Here is a 19739-nt window from a genome sequence, read left to right on the forward strand (position 1 = left end):
CATTCCTTCGTTACTATTTGTAAAGTGACGTTTAAGAGGGTTCAGTTGTTAGACTGTCAACTTGAGATTTTAATTTGCAGCAGAATGAAGTTGTTCTGCACAAAAGAGTGTTTTTTTTTTTCATATGTATTTGCATACGTTTGCCGTCAAACTGTGCCTGATGCCTACAGCCATATCACACAGCTATATATATCTCATGGTCATGGTAATTCTGTTCTGCACAATACGGAGTTAAAAGGCAAAAAGTGAAGGTGAATTCACCTAAATGTATTTTTCATTAGGCATTGAATTACCTTTCTGGTCCCTCTGTGAACACGCAGTGTGCATCAGCCTGGCCTCTGTCTGCACTTAAGACCATATGAAGGTCTTGATGTTAAATGGACCCTCTGATCCTCAGTTGTTGTGTGGTTTTATTGGGCCATGGACAGTGATGGTGGTCTTATAGGCCTTCATCCACCTCAGCAAAGAGAGCTCAGTGCTAAAAATGAGTTTTGATGCATACAATATCTTGTCCTGAAATTCCACAAAAGAGACTCGCTCAACCTAAATTAAATTACTATTATTGAATCATAATTTGAGTCACCAGTTGAGTCAGTGAGTTCGTTTGGATCAGTTCTGAAAAGATATATGTGAAAATAAGCATTAGTTGAGCATTTTTGGCCCCTGACATTTCCAGATCCCATTCACTTTCATTATACTGAAAATAAAGAGAGTGGCCAGGATAATTCACGCTTGTGTTTCATGGAGGAAAGAAAGTCATACAGGTTTGGAACGACATGAGGGTGAATAAATAATGACTGTTTTCCCCCCAATACAATGAGTCACATATTTAGCAAAAAGAGGCTTTCATAATGTTCTAAGAAGAAAAATAATTATTTTGCCAATTACATAAGTGAGGACCGTCACACAGAGGTGAATGCAACAGATTTTTCCTCCGTTATGGATTCACGTATGGCCACTGGCCATGCAGAATTTACGAGCCTATTTCATTTATTAGTCTAGTGATTCCAATGGCACAGAAACTTTGCCAGCTTTCAACTAGATTTCTTTGAGCTGTATTTCAATGCTTTTTGGCTGGAGATTCTAAAAATCACATGATGCTTTTCTTCTGTGCTGCTTGAAAAATGGGGGTTTGAGGCAAAAGTGTCATGTGCTGATTTTGTTCTCCTTGGTTTTAATCGCAAAATATTCCATAGTAGCCCAAAAAACATTTTCTTAATGAGACAATGAAACCTTTATTCAGAATCAGGGTTATTATAATTTACTATAACTAAACCATACAATTTCATTACGTGAAAAAAACAAACATTAAATGAAATCAAATTAAATCTAAAAACCTTAAACTTATTTTTTGTAAACTTTATTTCAGCTAGTTGCCAAAGCAACATTTCTCATTTTAAGTACACATAGACATAATTTAAAATAATTTCCCAAAAATAAATAAAAATTACAAAAAATACTAAATACTTAAAACTTTACATTTAAATAAAGCAATCTATTGAAAATACTGAAAATTTTTTTTTATATTAGTATTTTAGTGATAACTGTTCAGAATACACTGATATTTTGAGAAATCAAAAATATTTAGAATAAAATATGCTTTATTTTAAAAGACAAAGAGTATTTCACTCTTTGTAAAAATAAAGTTTCTCTATAGTGCATTGTACTGTTAGTTCCTGGATGGCCATGAACGGGCTTTTTGTTGTAACCTTATATGTAAATACAAAAGTTAAGAATTGTATGGCTGATGAGTATTTACAATGTTTGCCTATCTGGCAGGATACAACTTATTCACTGATAGGGCTGGCTGACTGAACACAATGAGCTTTTTTTTTTTTTTTTTTGTCTTAGCAACCTCAATCAGAGCTTTGAAATTAATGCCTGTGGAGACAGTGTAGATAAAAACATGAAGAGAGTCAGTCAGAATTGATACCAATCACATGTAGCGCCGCTGCTCCTACTTCTTTTCCCCGGCGGTCTTCCTCATGTCTTGGCAACGTGGGGAACTGGCAGTGTCAATTTATCAGAGAACAAAAGAGATGCTATGTGGGTAGGGAGTGCGTCTGTAGGCCCTTGGAGGGGAAACAGACCCCCCACCTCCTACCTGCGCATTCAAACAGGATGCCGGATGCATCACGTTCCTCAAACAGACAAGTGGAACCTCATAATTAGCATTTTGGAACTTTTACTTTTGTTTGTTTTTCTTGTCTTCTTTTTTATGTTTTCTGTTTATGTTGTGTATATGCATTCAATATTATTCCAGAGCTCTCTGTCCTAGAAAGTTTCGAGTAAAATTAGGGCTTGGTGGTATGACAGTAGATATTGTGGCTATGATAGAGATTTAGCTAATTTTGTCTATGTTGCCGTGTGTAAATACAGCACAGGATTGCTAAAAGTTTTGACATGTTGAAAATAAGTCTGTATGATAAAGCATAGGACGTGCTTGATGTTAAAAATGTTATCAAGTGCAATAAGCCACAAAAATAACTCATGCTGTCTGGCATTAGCTCACGCACAGAAATCTGCATGCAATCCTGAATTTAGTTCTCCTTTGTGGCTTATTGTGCTTGAATGGTCAAATACACACAAAATTATGCCAAAATGTCTATTCACATTCATTCAGTGGGTTATGTCTTAAGTGAATGTAAACAACTGAAAAAGTAAAAAACAACAACAGTATATTGTACTTGCTGAGATGCTTTTTTCACAATTTCTTTTTAAAAGTGACGTGACATTCAGCTAAGTATGGTGACCCATACTCCGAATTCGTGCTCTGCATTTAACCCATCCAAAGTGCACACGCACAGAGCAGTAAACACACACACACACACTGTGAACACACACACAGAGCAGTGGGCAGCCATTTATGCTGCGGCGCCCGGGGAGCAGTTGGGGGTTCGATGCCTTGCTCAAGGGCACCTAAGTCTTGTTATTGCCGGCCCGAGATCCGAACCCACAAACCTAGGGTTAGGAGTCAAACTCTAACCACTAAGCCGACTTCCCAATTTGTTTTTTAAATCAACTTTTTTTTTTTTTTTTACCATAATTCATTCAGAGGTCTATTTATTTATTTCTTTTTATACTACAGGATGATGCTTATTTCTACGAATAATTGATTGATTAATTAATTAAAAAGTTTAAATATTACATGTAGTTTAAATATCTAGTTTAAAAATGTTATTTAAAATATTTGAAATGTTATTTATTCATTTTTATACAACAGGACAATTTCATAATCATTAAATCATGATTAATCTAAACAAAATGTATCTATTTAAAATGTCAATTATTGTTCCTTTTGTGACCAAGATGTCCTCAAACATCTTTCTATTTTTGTCGTTCAGGTTTGTGATCATCTGGTGATTGGTTTTTGCTCCTGAAAAAGAATCAGGTAAATATGAAATACTTTTTTTTTGCTCTCCTGTCATTGCTAATTTTCTCAAATTGATTATCTTCATGAAATCTAAAACTGCATTCTAACCAGTGCGGTCATCTAACTGCACCAGTTTGTCAAATGCTGCATGACATGCCTGACCAACAGCCAATAAGAACACATTTGACATTTAATATGTTGTGCAAAACTGGATATCAGACCAATAAGATTTCCTGGTGGGCGGGGATAGCCATTGTTATGACGTAGAATAGAAACCAAGTGTAAGAGTAAGTAATTCTAAAGTGTAGTTTTCATATTGTTTTTCTCTCTGCGGTTTAAAAGTGGTATGAGCTGGGCTTACCACTTCATCTTGTTGTTTTATGTAACTTTTGAATGCTTAACATTCTGTACACTAACTTCCTAGCTGCTTCACCACATTCCTGCCGTAAACGCACACACACACACACACACACACACACAGAGCGAGAGAGGGGGTAACTTACATAAGCTGGCCTGAGTGTCAGAGAGGCCAGCGGCAGGACACAATACCATTTCTCTGGTGTAAGGCCTAGTTCCCATCTCATTGCCTTTCCTTACGTGAAACAGACTCACTTTTGCTCAATTAGCTCAGAAAGAAGAAAAACAGCAGAACATGATGCATTTAGTTACATAATCACATACTTGTAGGTTGCACCCAATTGCCCCCCTACAGTTCTCTCAGAGAAAGCAGTGTCCAACTGGCTGACATGAAGGTTCCTTCAGATGTTGAGAGGCTTAAAATGCTTGAAATTTACTGTACGTATTGAGGAATTTGAAGTGGAAATGTCTTTAATGCCATTGTAACATCAAAATTAACTCTATTTACTTAATGTAATTTTCCCCCTCATTATATAAAGCATTATTCAAACCTTTGTCTTGTCCAACCACCTACTGTAGATATTGTAGGGTTGCACTAGCCATTCAGACACGTGAAGTCCAAACTTGTGGCTTAGTAACTACTAGCTAGTTACTCCACAGCCTTTTTCTTCTGTTTTCTGTAGACAAGATAAGATTTTAAATAATTTTTCACGTTCACTGTTAACATGAATTTCTGGCATCCACTACATTGAGCAACGCACACAAGATTGTTTAGATCAGGTTTGTGCTGAAGAGATGCTTTCATTTATTTACATAATGCTATTTAATTGCATAACGTGTAAATTATCGCTATCACATATGTCTAAAGGAATGAATTCTGCCATGTAAAAAATTAGCTTATTTATGCAACTCAATCAATCTACGGTTTTATTCCGACCAGTGTTCAGAGGATTCTGTAAATGGTGAGTTTATCGTTTATAGAGTTATGTTTCATTTAAGCCTAATAGTGCAAACCACAAAATTTTGTAGTGTATCACAACTAGACTAAATTTGAAGTTTATTATTTATCAGTCTAAAAATAATGCTATACTAGGTATTTTAACAAATTGGCACTATTCACTTTACTGGAACACTGATTTTTGCTTGTTTTAAAGAAAAAGATGGACGAGAAGAAATACATTTTTTGCAATAAGCAACATTTTGCCACAAAATATGTCAGTTCGGCTTAATAGAATATTATTACATGTTGTCTTGCATCAAAAACACACATAAAGGCTTCCTCTGTAAGCAGTGCATTAGGTTATGAAACGGTCTTTCAATTAAGTTCATTTTAGATTTGCATGAAGACTCATGTCGTGTCATGTCAGATGTCTATTATGATTCTTTCATTGTATGATAGATGTGTTGAAACATATTATGTTACGAAACATATTCTAGTTATTTCACAGTTGCAGTGAGTTCTCTGAGGGCAGGCGCCTCCATTACACTAAATGAATTTGTTTTTGCGTGTACTGATAGCACTAAACGCTTCTCACCTCTTAATTGATTTTCTCATTCATCTCTGGGGAATGTTGTTCACAGTCATGGATGCTTCTTAAGGATCCACGTTTCAAACAGCCAGCAGTGCGGACAATCAACCCCCCTCTCCACCCGATACTAAGACGTTGCCCTCAGAACTAATAATGGGTTTTAGCGCATGCTTCTCCGATTGATCTGCTAAAACTATAAGTGCAAGCAGAACAAATCCCTGTAATGATTGCCTCAGGAGGGGAGCCAGCGCCTCGCTAAAAGTATGTGTGTGTGTTTGCCGGCACATAGTGCCACTCGTACAAATTATCTCCCCACTGTACACCTCCTCACAAACCTCTTTTCAGATTTATTCAATCAAACTGTGCTCTCTACTCTTGTGTCCTGTGTCGTTGAAAGTCCAATACTCTTGAAATCTGAGGTTAGATTTTTTCTTCAGAAACCTGTTGTTAAACACACTCAGTCAATTATAGCTCTATAAGCTACATAAACCCACGGCAGCGAAAGAGAGATGGACGGGTAAAAGCGCAAATGAGTTGGCGAGCTTTTATTTGCTGATGATGCAGCGTTGAACAGGTGACGCTAAGATACTAACATTTTTACTTGTTTACAATATATAAATAACAAATTACAACCATAAATAACATTATATATTACTCTGACCTCAAAGTCTGCATGAAAATAAAGTTCGCCCTATCTATATTCTAATGGATAGTTATTGATATTATTATTAACAATTTATTCATGTGTATGATTTATTCATTCAAACAAAGTTGGCATAAGGCCTGTTCGCATCATAACGAATGTTCTAAATTAAAATGTATTTGATAATGAAAAAATACAAAATATATAATTTTCCGGTTCAGACCTATGTGTGAAAAGGGAAGACGGACTGAATGAAAATGTAAATTCATTCTCTGACAGTAGGTGGCGCTTATAGAAAAGCAGAAATAACCTGGCTGCTCGTGTGTAGAGAGCGCTACACAGCTTTCTGCTTCTGATAACTGATTGTCAAAAAACTCTACCGGTATTTACATATTTTCAAACAGTCATTCAGAGTTGTGTTTTTGCTAGGGTGTATATCAAATAACACCAAAATACAAGAGTGCGGACTCAAGAGAGCCAGATTAGGATTTCTCTTGTGCTATTTACTGTCATTTAGCAAAAGAATGTTCATAAATGGCACAAAGTCAGTACATTTTAGTGCATCTCAAATCACTTTTTGAGTAGGTACTACACGCATTTCACGTGGAATGAACTTCACAGTTGTTATAAAGTGTGTTCTGTATAGTATAAATGTAATCCTGTACTTCATCCACCATGTTGGCCTGTTTACACCTGGTCACTTCATGTGTTTCACAGATCGGATTGCTATCTGTTTTTGTTAAAATGATTCAATTTGCACTTGGCCACATACATGTGTCTCTGCAAAATGGATCTAAACCCGATCTTCAATTCCTGCAGTATTTGACAATTGAATGTTTTAGTTCACGTGAAAGAAAGCAATGGACATTCGCTGAACTTTATTCATAATCATCTAATTTCAAGATCAAATACCACAGTAGCGTTTTGGAGGGCATTTACACCTGTTTTTTTCATGATTGGATAGCTATCCAATTAGAAAAAATGCATGAAGTTACCAGGTGTAAACAGGCCCCCTTGTCATGTGACCTGTGGCACCAGTTGTGTCTCTTCACTGATATTCACAGCTCCGTTCTCATGGGATCTTTACTTTGCAATCTCTTTGTAAGTGATGTTTCATTAAACGCAAATCTTACCGATTGCATAAAATTTTCCGCATCAAAAATATCCAAAATAATAACTGACATAAGTTAATGTGTACAGTTTGTAGTAACTCTTTGTTAACTCAGTTTGTAGTAACTCTTCAAACACTATGTTTGAAGACTGTTATCAAGCTAGGGTTTTTGGCCTTATTAGTGAGAAGAGGGTCCCAATAGTGAGAAGAGGGTCAGAAATGGTCGTAACGTGTCAAAAAACATATTAACCACCAAGCCACTCTCTAGTTCTCGTTTACTCCAGTTTAGATTTTCTAAAACACTGTTTCTAACTTGAATTTATATCGACTTTCCAATAAAACCCTGTGTCAAGATAGTAGTTTTTCTTCCCCTGCCTGCCTCGATACTGTCGGAAACATGCTCCTCTCAAACAGAACGGAGGCATCAGTTGTACGTGTTCATGTGTGCGTGTGTTTGAGAGCTGACACATGCCCAGTGGTGTTTGTTTTTCAGGGCATGACTTGACCGTTGTTCGGAATTTCATCTCGCCGGCCATCTGAGAGATGAGCTTCAGGGTCCTCTGTCACGTTATGCCTGGACCACAACCCTGAGCTCACAGCCGGATATTTTTCTGTGGGGCTGTAGGTTTCCATGTACGCAACACAGTCCAAATACTAATCACTTAAAGTAGTACAACTATCCAAGTAAGATAGTTGTACTACTATCTAACCAACTAAGTAGTAACAATCTTAAAGTAAAGTAAAACTATGTCTTGTTGTATTTAACAGTAAAGCTTGTGAACAACTACTAGACATTCCACACATAATAAAGAAGAGCTAAAATGCAGTAAGAAAAAAGGTAAATGCTGTCACCATGGCAGTACCCTTTCACCTTTATTACGTATTTACCATTAATGGGTTCATATTGGTAAAGTGTACATATTATTACCCAAATGGTACATGTTAGTACAATTTAAAGGATACCTCCATGAATACTTGAATGGGTCTTTTAAATGCTACCTTTTAGAAAAATAAATAAATAAATAAATTACACTAATTAAAAAAAATATATAGTTATATTTAGTAACTAAAAATTACTACTGTAATTTCACATTTAAATAAATAAACAGTATTATTATGGTACGTTTTCATGAATGAAGACATGCAGTGCAGTCTGAGTCTGATGTCAGATGACTTTATAGAATTAGTCTAAAACAAGCTGGAATGACCAGACGTTTTTTACAGAGTGACTCATTCTAACTGGATTAGTGGAGAAATGTTATGTGTTCAGTATTCACCATAGGTCATTAATTTATCAATTCATTTCATAAAACTATTGGCATTTATGGCCATTTCTGGGGTAAATGAACCATGGTGAATTAGGTACTCATGACACAACCCACCCGTTCTGTGAGATGTGAGTGGTCCCCAGACACCTATTCACTGAAGGAACTCTGACTTCACTTGAAAGCAGAACATTCCCATTGCCCCGTTTCTGTAGCGGTCACACATACTGCCAGAGCGTGTGTTTGCATGCAAAAACTAAAGTAATATGTGCACGTGTCTCTCGCTCTCTCTCTCTCTCTCTCTCTCTCTCTCGCTCTCTCTCTCTCTCTCTCTCTCTCTCTCTCTTTATATACATATATATATATATATATATATATATATATAATTTATCTTAGGTGCCTTTACTGATGTCATAATAACCTTTGAAAGTATGCCATAATAATTTTTAGCATAGGTGTGCTGCAGGAAGAATTAAACAACTTCTCTTTGCGGAATGTTTAGTTTGTACATTAATTGGTAAAATTAGGCATTTTCTTATGTATATTATATGCAATTTTAATATATATAAAAAATATATAATTATAATAATATAGGGTAGACTTGGTAATGTTGGTACATGTTATGCTTTTTCTATTACCATACCAGAACTAGGGACCGAAAAGAATTGACTTTTCATAAAACATTTCCTTTACTCATCTGCTAAAATATTAGTAATTATCAACATAAGTAGGTCAAATTTTCCATAATTAGCTCATAAGAAGCTTTTTTTCAAATCAGAATCAGATCAAATGCAAACAATAACCCAATAAACATAATAACAGTAAACATAATAAATTAAACATAATAACTATAGCCTAATAAATTATAAAAACAAAGCAAAGGTCGTTCAGTCACCTAGGCTACACACTCTGTCACTTACAGTTGTGGAAAAATGTGGATTTGGCCTCAATCATTACATTCTACATGTTTTAATCCAAAAATTCAACATATTGTGCCTTTAAAGAACACATAATTTCTGTATGTCTTTGTATATGTCTTTGCTGGCTTATTTGAGCATTAAAATTTGTGCTTAACCTGAACTTTTCCTATTGATGCTTTAACCTTTACTCTTCAGTGTATTCCTACATCTTTTGGGGGAGCCCAAAGTATAAAGCTGCTGCTTTCCTAACGTATGAAACAAGCTTCTTATTAACCAACTATTTGTGTAGAAGCAGGATGGTCCTCTCCACAGACTTTTATCAAGTTCTATAATTTGGATCTTGACATGGCTCCTGTTTCCCGGGTCTTGTCCGCTTGAACCAGCCGTGGTTACTCTCTGGTTCATCAATGGGCCAGATACGGCAGCGCTTTAACTTTGTGTGTTTGGTATATCGTTCCCATTGCGTCATAGAGAACACGATTATTATATTTTTTCATTTGAATATTTTTTTTATATAATTTTGTATATATATATATATAAAATACTACTATGGTTCCATGGAACATGGTTGTCTTAGAGAAAGTGGAGACCAGCTCAGTGCATAATATAGAAAGTTTGTTGTACAAGAATAAGGTGTATATATACAGTGAGCATTATAGTACAGAGAGTAAGGATGAGAATGTTGTATCAGAGCTGTAGTGCACTGGTCAATTGAGCAAATTTACGCAAAACAGCTTTATTAAAAGTAATGAATAAAATAAATAAACTCCTTACTGACCCCATATTAAAACATTAGTGTTATAATGATCATTATTTTTATATTTGTTGTATAATGACTAAAATTTTATTTCAGTTTATTTCAGAAAATTCAGTGTTGAAACTCAGTTCCATGTACATTTATACACTCCTCCTTGGTAATTTGCAGGCAAGTAAATATTTGTGAAAAAAAGTCTCCAACCATTCCTTGAAGCTATTTTAGATTAATGTGATGGCAGGCGAGTGAGCAGTATCAGCTGCAGAACGCAGTTGTGTGTAGTGGCAGCAGGAAGAAGGGAATTATAGCAAGTGTACGCCCGGGGCCAGTGTGTCTGACAGGGTCTGTGTGGGGGGCTCGGTGCAGGGTTCCTTGTTTTGCTCCTAGACTGTTTGTTGCTTCTTTGGATTCCTGGCTCTAAGTTGTTGTTCTCGGGCCAAATTCTCATCGCGCACACAGAGCGAGTCAAAGAATGAGCACTGAGTCCTGCTGCCAGCTGACTTTGAAGAACAACCCAAGCTTTCCATGGCAGCCATCGCCGTTACTGGTTCCCTGGGAGAGACGCTCTGAGGGGAAGCATTCTCCATAAAATGCTAATGTTAGATACTTCACTGAGCTGGAGATTCCCATGCCATTGGTTAATCCATCACCTCCTTTCCTTCAGTTTATAGAGAAGTCATTAGTCTCTTTACACTTTTTTTAAATTCTCTTTAAGCTCTTTGCCCACGTTAGTCAAGAGAATTGTAAGTGGACTTTTCTGATTAATTGCTAGAGCAATTACAAAATAAAGCGAAATAACTTTTTAAAATGCCAGATATTTATTGTTGGATGAACTTACTTTTTGCCAATTTTGAAAATAATTATGGTTCTAACAACCTAGTTATATTGAGTGAAGTGAGTAAATCCAACAACTTTCAACTGTTTTCATTTTCTTTTTCAAGTTCAACTTTGAATGTTTCTTTGATGTTTAATTTGTGTAAAATTCTGCATATAATCATATAATATTTTAGATAATGTTTTACTTTTTGCTGCAAGTTCATTTTATGTCTAAAATGTGGTCATTGGTAATATTTTTATATTTTCCACAAGTTCCTATAATTAATTTTATACATTTATTTTCACAAATGAATAAATAATGATGATGATAATAATAATAATAATAATAGTAATAAAAATCATTATATTTCTGTAAATGCTTATTCCGTAGGAAAATATGTTTGCTTTTACAACTAAAGACTTTATTTATTTAATTAATTAATATATTTTTTAATAAAAAAATCTAAATTTAATGGCTGACCAGAGAAAACTCAAGTTCTTACTCAAAGAAAAAAACAACAACAACTATAGCAGTGAAAACAAGACAGACATAAATTCGCTAAAATGAATAATAAATAAATAAAGAACGACTTAGTTTAATGCCGCACAGTTCCTGCCCTGTTTTACATGGAGAAACACGGTCTTGACAAAAGTGTGATTCATTTGTTGTATCATTTATTACAGTGCAAAGTGGCTGCACATCATTAACTTCGAATCTGAGTTTACTGGTGGGATCAAGCCCACAGTTCATTCTTTCTTTTCATTTCTCCTACTTTCTCTTTCATATCCGGCACCAGTGATGCATTCTCATTGAGTCTGATTATAAAGTTTGCAAGCAAAATCATTCTTTTATTCTTCAAACCTGCCTTCCCAGATGAAGAACTCTATTAGATGAGGGGAGATGAAACGTGGCAGTTAAGAGTCTGATATGCTCAAACGGTCCACATCCTCTCCCATTTGCCATTTTGCATGTGATATTTATCTTGCAGATACTATTAAAATCAGATGAAGCGTTCTTTGACTGATAGACAGAGTGGCTGCATGGCGTCAAAGCAGAGAGATGATTATCACAATCTGATATTGACACCTCATTACGTTCATACTCCTGAACAGAGGATGCAAAAAACTCTTTGTGCGTCAGAGAGTTTGCTGTTGAGTTCTTCTGTGCTCTTAACAGTTCTGCTTGAGGCCAGGCGAGTTCTGTGCCTCTGTTTTGATAAAGTCGTTCAGAAGCGACTGTCATGTCAGTGATGGTCAAATGGTTAAATGGGTTAACCACTGTTTGTATTTTTTATTTATTTTATTATTATTAGAATTTTTTGTTTATGTTTCACAATTGTATATACAGTATAGGGCAATTTAGAGATGAGGCAAGAAATTATAAAAAGAAGAGCTGAGCACTTCCATGAAATATGTGCTTTTACACTTCCAACCAGGCCATGTCTCACAAAGTCTGTTATAAGATTACATTAATAATATCAAAGCTGTTTTTAAAGCAGTGGCGGAGCCAGAGGGGTGCACTAATTTAATTGAATTAATTATTAATTATTAATTTTCTTTGTTTAATCGTACTGAAAGAAGCATTTATTTTAGTAGCGAAATCAAAGATGCGACCCGTCTGGGCTAGTGTTCCGCATCGTGCTTTATCGTGTCTATTTCCAGCCACGCGTGTACGCACTCTCACGACACGTTAATTTTTTTACGGAGTGGAAAATGTTGCAGAGGATCGAGGATACAGACAACGAGCTGACGGACACGAAACAGCAGGAAACTAAATCTCAGTGTTCAAAATCTTCATTCAAATTTTCTTACGAATTTTAAACGATAAATATAGTTTTGGAGTAGCGTGATTACTTTTTTAATAGCGTGACCAGGATCATGCGCTGCTCCCGCTTTGCCTCAAGTTCAAGGAAAGCAGGACTGCATTCTTATTATCATGAAGTAAACACTGAAGGAACATCCGATCCATGTTGAAAGATACACTACAACTTACTGAATAGTTTATCATGTAATCACTCAACGAGTGTTTCAACCGCGTAATGACAGCAACTAGAAGATATTAACAGAAGAAAATCCACCCACTAGTGTCCATAAACTAGTAAGAAAAATGTAATGCAAAAATTACATTTATATATTTACTCATAATTGCTTATTATAATTAATAAAAATTTAAAGATATAACATTATTATAAAAATGGTCTTAATAAACTTGTATACAAAACAATTGTAAGGGTTCCCTGTATAGTTTAGTTTAGAAAAATGTAGAAAAAAAAGAAAGTGTACCAGTCAAAAAGATTTTTAATGGCAATTTATTAAAATAACGATAAAAAAGGAAACAGTAATTTTCTTATTTTCTTGTAGATCTTGTTTGTAGATCAATAAAATCGTTAATGCTTATAAATAATTAAAGGTTTGGTAACACTTTAAAATAATGTCTCATTTGTTAACATTAGTAAATGCATTAACTGACAAGAACTATCAATGAACAATATTATTTTACAGCATTTTTTAAATGCTTTTTTATGTTAATCAATCAAAATGTTCATGTTAATTCACATTTCATTAACTAATGTGAACAGACAAAACTTAGAGTAGTTTTGAACTTAATATTAACTAACATGAATGAATGCTATAGAATTATCGTTCATGTTAATTTATATAGGTAATATTAATAATGGAAACCTTATTGCAAAGCGTTATATCTTTGGTTGTACAACTGGGTAAGATTTCAGCATTAAATACCTCCTACCTGCCACTTAATATAGTTATTAGCATCCTCAGCAGTACCATGGCTTGATCCGTAGTCGATATACAGGACAGATGCTGCTCGAGGGGTCAGATTAATGTGGGAGTCTCATTACAGTCAAATTTGTAGCTGGATAACTGAGTAAAATGAGTACAGACAAGATCGCTGCACTGTATTTAACATAAGCAGTAAATGTCAGCATGAGAGGTTGGGAATATTAGATTTCTGACACATTCCTTACAATGTTTGTGGGATGTGAGTGGAATCAGAGTAGATTTTTTGCATGGATTATACATCTACTAGCGGGTCCGAGTTTGTTATAAGCCATCAGTTAAGTGCCGACAGCCATCGGTCAATTAAGAATTACAGGCCAGAAAAGCAACCAAAGGTTTTGAACTTCCCCAATAATCCTCTTTGGGTGTGACAGAGGTCAGTGTACTGCGGAGCGAGTGATGATGGGGTGAAGGATTAAATATGTTCTCTCCCGTTAAATGTGTCCACAAGTACTCTGCTTTTAACCTGACATCTCAGACGGCTGTCGCCGGGCAGGCTTTGGGCTGCTTTTGTTCTTATCTGTTGATTTGATAGACAGATGAATCACTGATGTCCAAATATGTCAAATGCATGATCACTTGCATTCATCTGGTGATGATGGGCGCTTTCACAATTGCTTAAAACTAGCTCAAGTGTACAAATGGGAATTTGCTTATACAAATAAATTGAAGAAATCTGCTAACCATTTCCAAACTGCAAATAAGATAAACTGTGTCTGGGTTTTCTGTTGCAGTTTGAACGTTTTGTTTATCTATTCATGAAAAATTTATTGCTATTGGTTCCTGCAGTACAACTGGTGGACCATGATACTAACATGCAAAGTCATTGGTTCAGTTGACTCTTTGCAAAGACCCGCCCCCTTCGTTACTGTTGCTATGTCTGACGAGCCATGGCACTCTCACACACAATATTCTCATACAATAAAAAAATTATTTTCGAGCAAGGAGAAAGCTGATGACGTGCCAACAGACAAGACAGAGCAGGTTACTTTTGGTATTAGACAAAATCTCAGCTTTCCAATTTTGGCATTTAAAAAAACCAAACAAACAATAAATACTGTTTGTTGGCACTTTAATTTGTTGTGACATAGCACTGTATTGCCTCGGGTTAAATGTCATGTGAAGTGATAATCTCTTCCTCTTTACTAGTTATAGCATGAAATAAACATGAATACAAATCAGAAGGAATCTTGTTTCGACCATGGAAAGATATCAATACACAGCAGTTTTTTACAGGTTCAAGTGTACTGACATTAATCTACTTTCGTGCCTGCTTCCTTTTCCAGACAAAAATTACATTTTCTGCATCATAATTGGTCCGATTGCCTGTTAATCAAACTCCCTGTGAAGCGCCAGTTACCAGAAAACACACACACACACACACACACACACACGCACACACAAGATAAATTGTCTAGTTTTATTTCTGGTAAATATTTTTCAAATAAATACTGCTGCTGTAAAACAATTAATTGCATCCAAAAATAAATATTTTTGTTTATTATATGCGTGTAGTATGTATATTTATATTTATGTGTGTCTTTATCTATCTATCTATCTATCTATAGATAGATAGATAGATAGATAGATAGATATAATAAATACACACAGTACACAAACATATTATGTAAACAAACTTTTATTTAAGATGCAATTAATCACGATTAATCGTTTGATAGCACTAATTAATACTGTTCTTTCTGTTCATTAAACAACTGATTGAGTTCCTACAAAGATATTAAGTGGAACAACTGTTTTCAGCATTTACAATAAGATTTTTTTTTTATTTTTTTTATGAAGGACCAAATCACAATGTTAGAAAGATTTCTGAAGGATTGAGTGATATTGAAGACTGGCTGCTGAAAATTCAGCTTTACCATCACATAAATTATTACTGTACATTGTAAATAATTGTGATAGTAATAATAAACGTTTATTAAAAAGTGTAATAATAAATACATAAATAAATGATGTAGAGGTCAGTTCTGGGTTCCAGCTGTTATTGGTGACTCTGTTGTATGATTTTCTGGTAGACAGCATTTTTCCCCCATAACTATGTGTCATGATGTAGGAACAGTTTCTTCATTAAATATCTGAGGCTTTGTAAAAGAGGCCTTGAAGGAAGCAGAGGGATCGAGTGGAGCTCTTCACTCTCTCTTGGCCAGCACTGCCAACAAAGTGTCAGGCAAGCAAGCAAAAAAGCTGCCCATAAATAATTGTGCTTCTTGAATCTTGAAGCCTGGATATGAATCAGTTCTCCTCTTTTATTTATTTATTTTTTATGCACTTTGACTGCTGCAATTGAAGACATCTTCCTACTTCTAATACCAAGTGCAGATCAAGCTTTAAACAAACAAACAAACAAACAAAAAACAACCTCACATGATTCTCCCAGAAGCCTAGTTGTTTTAAGAGTAGATTCCAAAATGTTAAGGATTTCACGGTTCGGTCTTCTGTATTTAGGTATGAAGATGTCATCCAAGGTGGCCTTCTAGTTAACATAGGAAGCACCTACTTTAAACAAGCTCTTTTCCAGCTTGAAATTGTCTTTTGCTTTTTCACGGAATTCAGCACATTCTTTTATTTATCACTTTTTGTTGAAAGGTTTAGGCTGAATAAAATCTCTCGTACTCTTGGAGACTTCACAGAACATTAAACATTCCTCATTTTCTTGATCTACATTATGTAGGTATAAAGCATGTCTATGCATTCAGATGGCAAGGTTTGATTCACAAAAAATCCACAGCCCTCCTCAGTCTAGAGAGAGTCTTATTACTGTTGACATGAATGTTCTGGGCCGGTTCAATGGACAGGGAGTTTAAGGTTTGTGTAATAAGATTTAATTGAAATAATAATGGGCTGTTTGCCATACAGCCCTCTACTGATTCAGGAGAGGTCTGGATCCATTACAAAAGTCTATTTAAGCTGAGAAGAACCGTACGTCACATTTCAACTCGCGTAATTAAATCATTCAGTTGAAATGTCACTAAATTTTCGAAAACCATGAAAAACAAACAAGAAACATTAAAAGACTTTCACAGAATAAATGTCAGATTTTTAACGCTCTCTGAGCTGAAAATATCAAAAACAAAGAGCATTTATAGACATGTTTTTCACATTTGATTTAGTAAATTGACCCATTTCAGAGACCCGTCATGATCTATTTGTACATGCCACGTCACCACTCATCCAAGCTGTCCGATATGATTTGTTTTATCTTACAGTTCATTAGCAGGCCTACTGATTTTAATGGTTGTGTGTGAAGCCATGACAACTGTCGGAGTCAATGGCGAGTTCTCCTACTTTCTTTCCAATTCTCCGTAGTGGGATCCAACTGTCATTAACTAACCATGTATGCAACAAGGAACCAAGATTGAGTCTTGTGGCTTTCTAACTCCGTGGCCTGGAGTATATTTTAGCAATATATTTCATTTGGGTTTCTGCATGCAATGTGAATGCTGTTGATTTCGGTCATAAACACAATTACCAAACTGATTTATGACATGACAGACTATTGAAATATATATTTTTTCAATTGTAGGTTTTTTTAAATCAGGGCCGTGCTGACAAGCAGTAGTTAAATTAATTTAGTGTTCGAGCCTCATGATTGTTTGTGTGTTCAGGGTCACCGTGCAATTACTCTTTATAATATATATGTTTGTGTATTTCTGCTGAGCATATTTGTTTAAACTATTTACCCTAAACTATCTGGCTGGACACAAGTATCCTCTCTTTTCACATGACCCTTCATACATATTTCTACCCACTCAGATGCATACTTCCTCTTCTCACATCTCAGCATGGAGAAAGACGGAACTGAGTCATCTGAGAGCACACCAAGCCAAAGCAAGCTCTTCGCTCTCTCCGTAGTAATAGCAGACTTCTGCTGTGATCCTGCAGTGAGAAGAAACACACAAATGATTTTCCCGGCCTGGGCTTTAACCTTTAATGTTTTAATCATTCCAGAAATGAGTGAAGTTGATTTAAAGATCAAGGCTGGAGCTCCGCACTCCCTCTAGTCAGAACAGGTTGCTATCTAAATCATATTTCTTCAAGATTAGCGTGCCAATCATTTAGAATGTCTAAACTAAACATGCAGATTTGGTTTTGAAGGAGCTACGGTACTGTACATGTGGATATAGAAATGAAAAGGGAAATCTTATCATGTCAATCATATTTGAAACATCTGTTATTTCTTAATCTCACCAAACCTTTGAGGATGTAATTTACTCGGCAGGATTTTCCACTTTGGAAGCAACAAAGTTCTTATGGGTATGTTTTGCAGGTGTTTCTTTTGAAGGTTTATTTGGTTTGTTCATCACATTTCTTAAAGTTATTATTATTATTTTTTTTTAAACTGGAGATGACATCTTTTCTAATGGCCACACAATATTCTCTCTCTCTCTCTCTCTCTCTCTCTCTCTAATTTTCTGTGAATATATTTGTAGTACATACCTGAATTTTCACCACATGACTTGAAAAGCTCTATTTGAAAACTATTTTAAAATATATTTGAAAGCCTCTGTTTAAAAAAAAGTATTATCATTCCAATAATACTAAATAGTCTCTTAATTTCTCTTTTCAAATAATTTCTAATCTCAGTTTCTGCAAAGATGTGATCATATGCTGTATAATAAGTATAAAATAAATGTTTCTTTACTATTCTGCTTTAAAACAAAAAGCTGTTCATTTTAATATAAAAAAAATAATATTTAATATTAATACAACTTGTATAATGCCGTTTTCTGTATAATTGTTAGAATTATATTTGAATACTCCCATAACGGTCAAGCGATGTCACTTATCCTCCAATGACCTATCAGAGCTTGTTTATATCTTTCAAATGATCATTCCCTCATTTGTTTGTGTTTGTTTACGGGTCGAAGATCGCCTTGGGGTCTATTGAGGTGAACGGCGCTGACATGTGTCAATCTTTAACAGTCACTTTAAAGGTGGTAGGCATGAATCCCTAAGATATTCTGTCACACCATTGGCTGTCTCCGAAATCAAAACCAACTTATTATGCAAGCTGTCCAAATCCATTTGATTCCTTCCTTTGCTAATATGGAGCTGTCACTCTCTATCAAACGCTGATATTTATATTTACCGTTTTACACTGTGAAACTCTGCGTCCCTGTCACAGGGGAGCTGAATTGGAGAGTCCCAAAAAACCATGAATCCATAAAGGCACTTGAGAAACATTCTGACAAGCTGTGAAGACTTGAATTTTTTATGGGTTTGATAAACATGTTTTGTTATCAGGGGAATTGAATGCATATTTTTTTTTAAGCAGACATGGAAGAGAGTCGATACTTCAGGCCTGTTTGGAGGTCTCAACCTTTAAAAATCAACATGGGGTAACGTATCTCTTGATGTCCTTGCACGAAACGATCAAATGCCAACATGGCTTAAAAGTGCTCAGCGGGCAGTATGCTAAACATGGTGAGGGTCTGCCTTCATCTAGATTTGCCTGGCGAACGGATGTGTTTCCGTGTCGGCCGCAGATGGAGGGGGAATTGAGATCTCCTCCATATTAGTGATGCATTGTTTTAATCCCATTTGTAATGCCTATCAAACGGCATGAGCTTTCTCTAACACTAGGCTAATTTGGAAAACAAATCAGTGGTGGCCTTGTCATTTGATTAGTGCTGGTTTTGTTAGGCTTCCTTATTAGCCTAATTAGTTCTTTGTAAGTATGAGATATCTGCCCAAGGAATGTGACCAGTAGAGAGACTGACCTCCAACTATATATATATATATATATATATATATATATATATATATATATACACAGATGTAGATGCCAACCACTGACCTTTAGTGTGTGTGTATATATATATATATATATATATATATATATATATATATATATATATATATATATATATATATATATATATATATATATATATATATAAATTATAAATTAACAATCAAGTGTCCAGTTATAGCTAAATAAGTGTATCATCGTTCTAGGGTGAGGATATGACCACTTCTCTAAATGTAGACAGCCAGTCCCTCCCCCCGTGTCAGATAATATAAAGAGACAGTTTGAGATTGTTATCTGCAATAAAAGCTGAATTGCCGGGTGAACAGATCTAATAGGCAAATGCACTGTAGACTGAGGTTTCCAGTACATGAAAATCAGCTGGGATAACAGTGACTATAATTG

At 35.3% G+C, this 19739-nt stretch overlaps 1 protein-coding gene across 3 annotated transcripts in view; it reads left to right on the forward strand.

Moving 5' to 3' along the window:
• The window catches only part of LOC113099054 (lipoma-preferred partner homolog), a 175596-nt gene that overhangs the window by 26318 nt on the left and 129539 nt on the right, over nucleotides 1-19739 (forward strand). For 2 of the 3 annotated variants that reach the window (XM_026264134.1, XM_026264139.1), the window contains exon 2: nucleotides 3345-3391. The exons of the other annotated variant lie outside the window; for it this stretch is intronic. The gene's annotated coding sequence lies outside the window, so the exon portion shown is untranslated. The remainder of the gene's footprint in view (nucleotides 1-3344; nucleotides 3392-19739) is intronic. 3 annotated transcript variants of the gene reach the window in all.

The sequence above is a fragment of the Carassius auratus genome, chromosome 6, assembly GCF_003368295.1.
Source record: "Carassius auratus strain Wakin chromosome 6, ASM336829v1, whole genome shotgun sequence".
Classification (NCBI taxonomy): domain Eukaryota; kingdom Metazoa; phylum Chordata; class Actinopteri; order Cypriniformes; family Cyprinidae; genus Carassius; species Carassius auratus.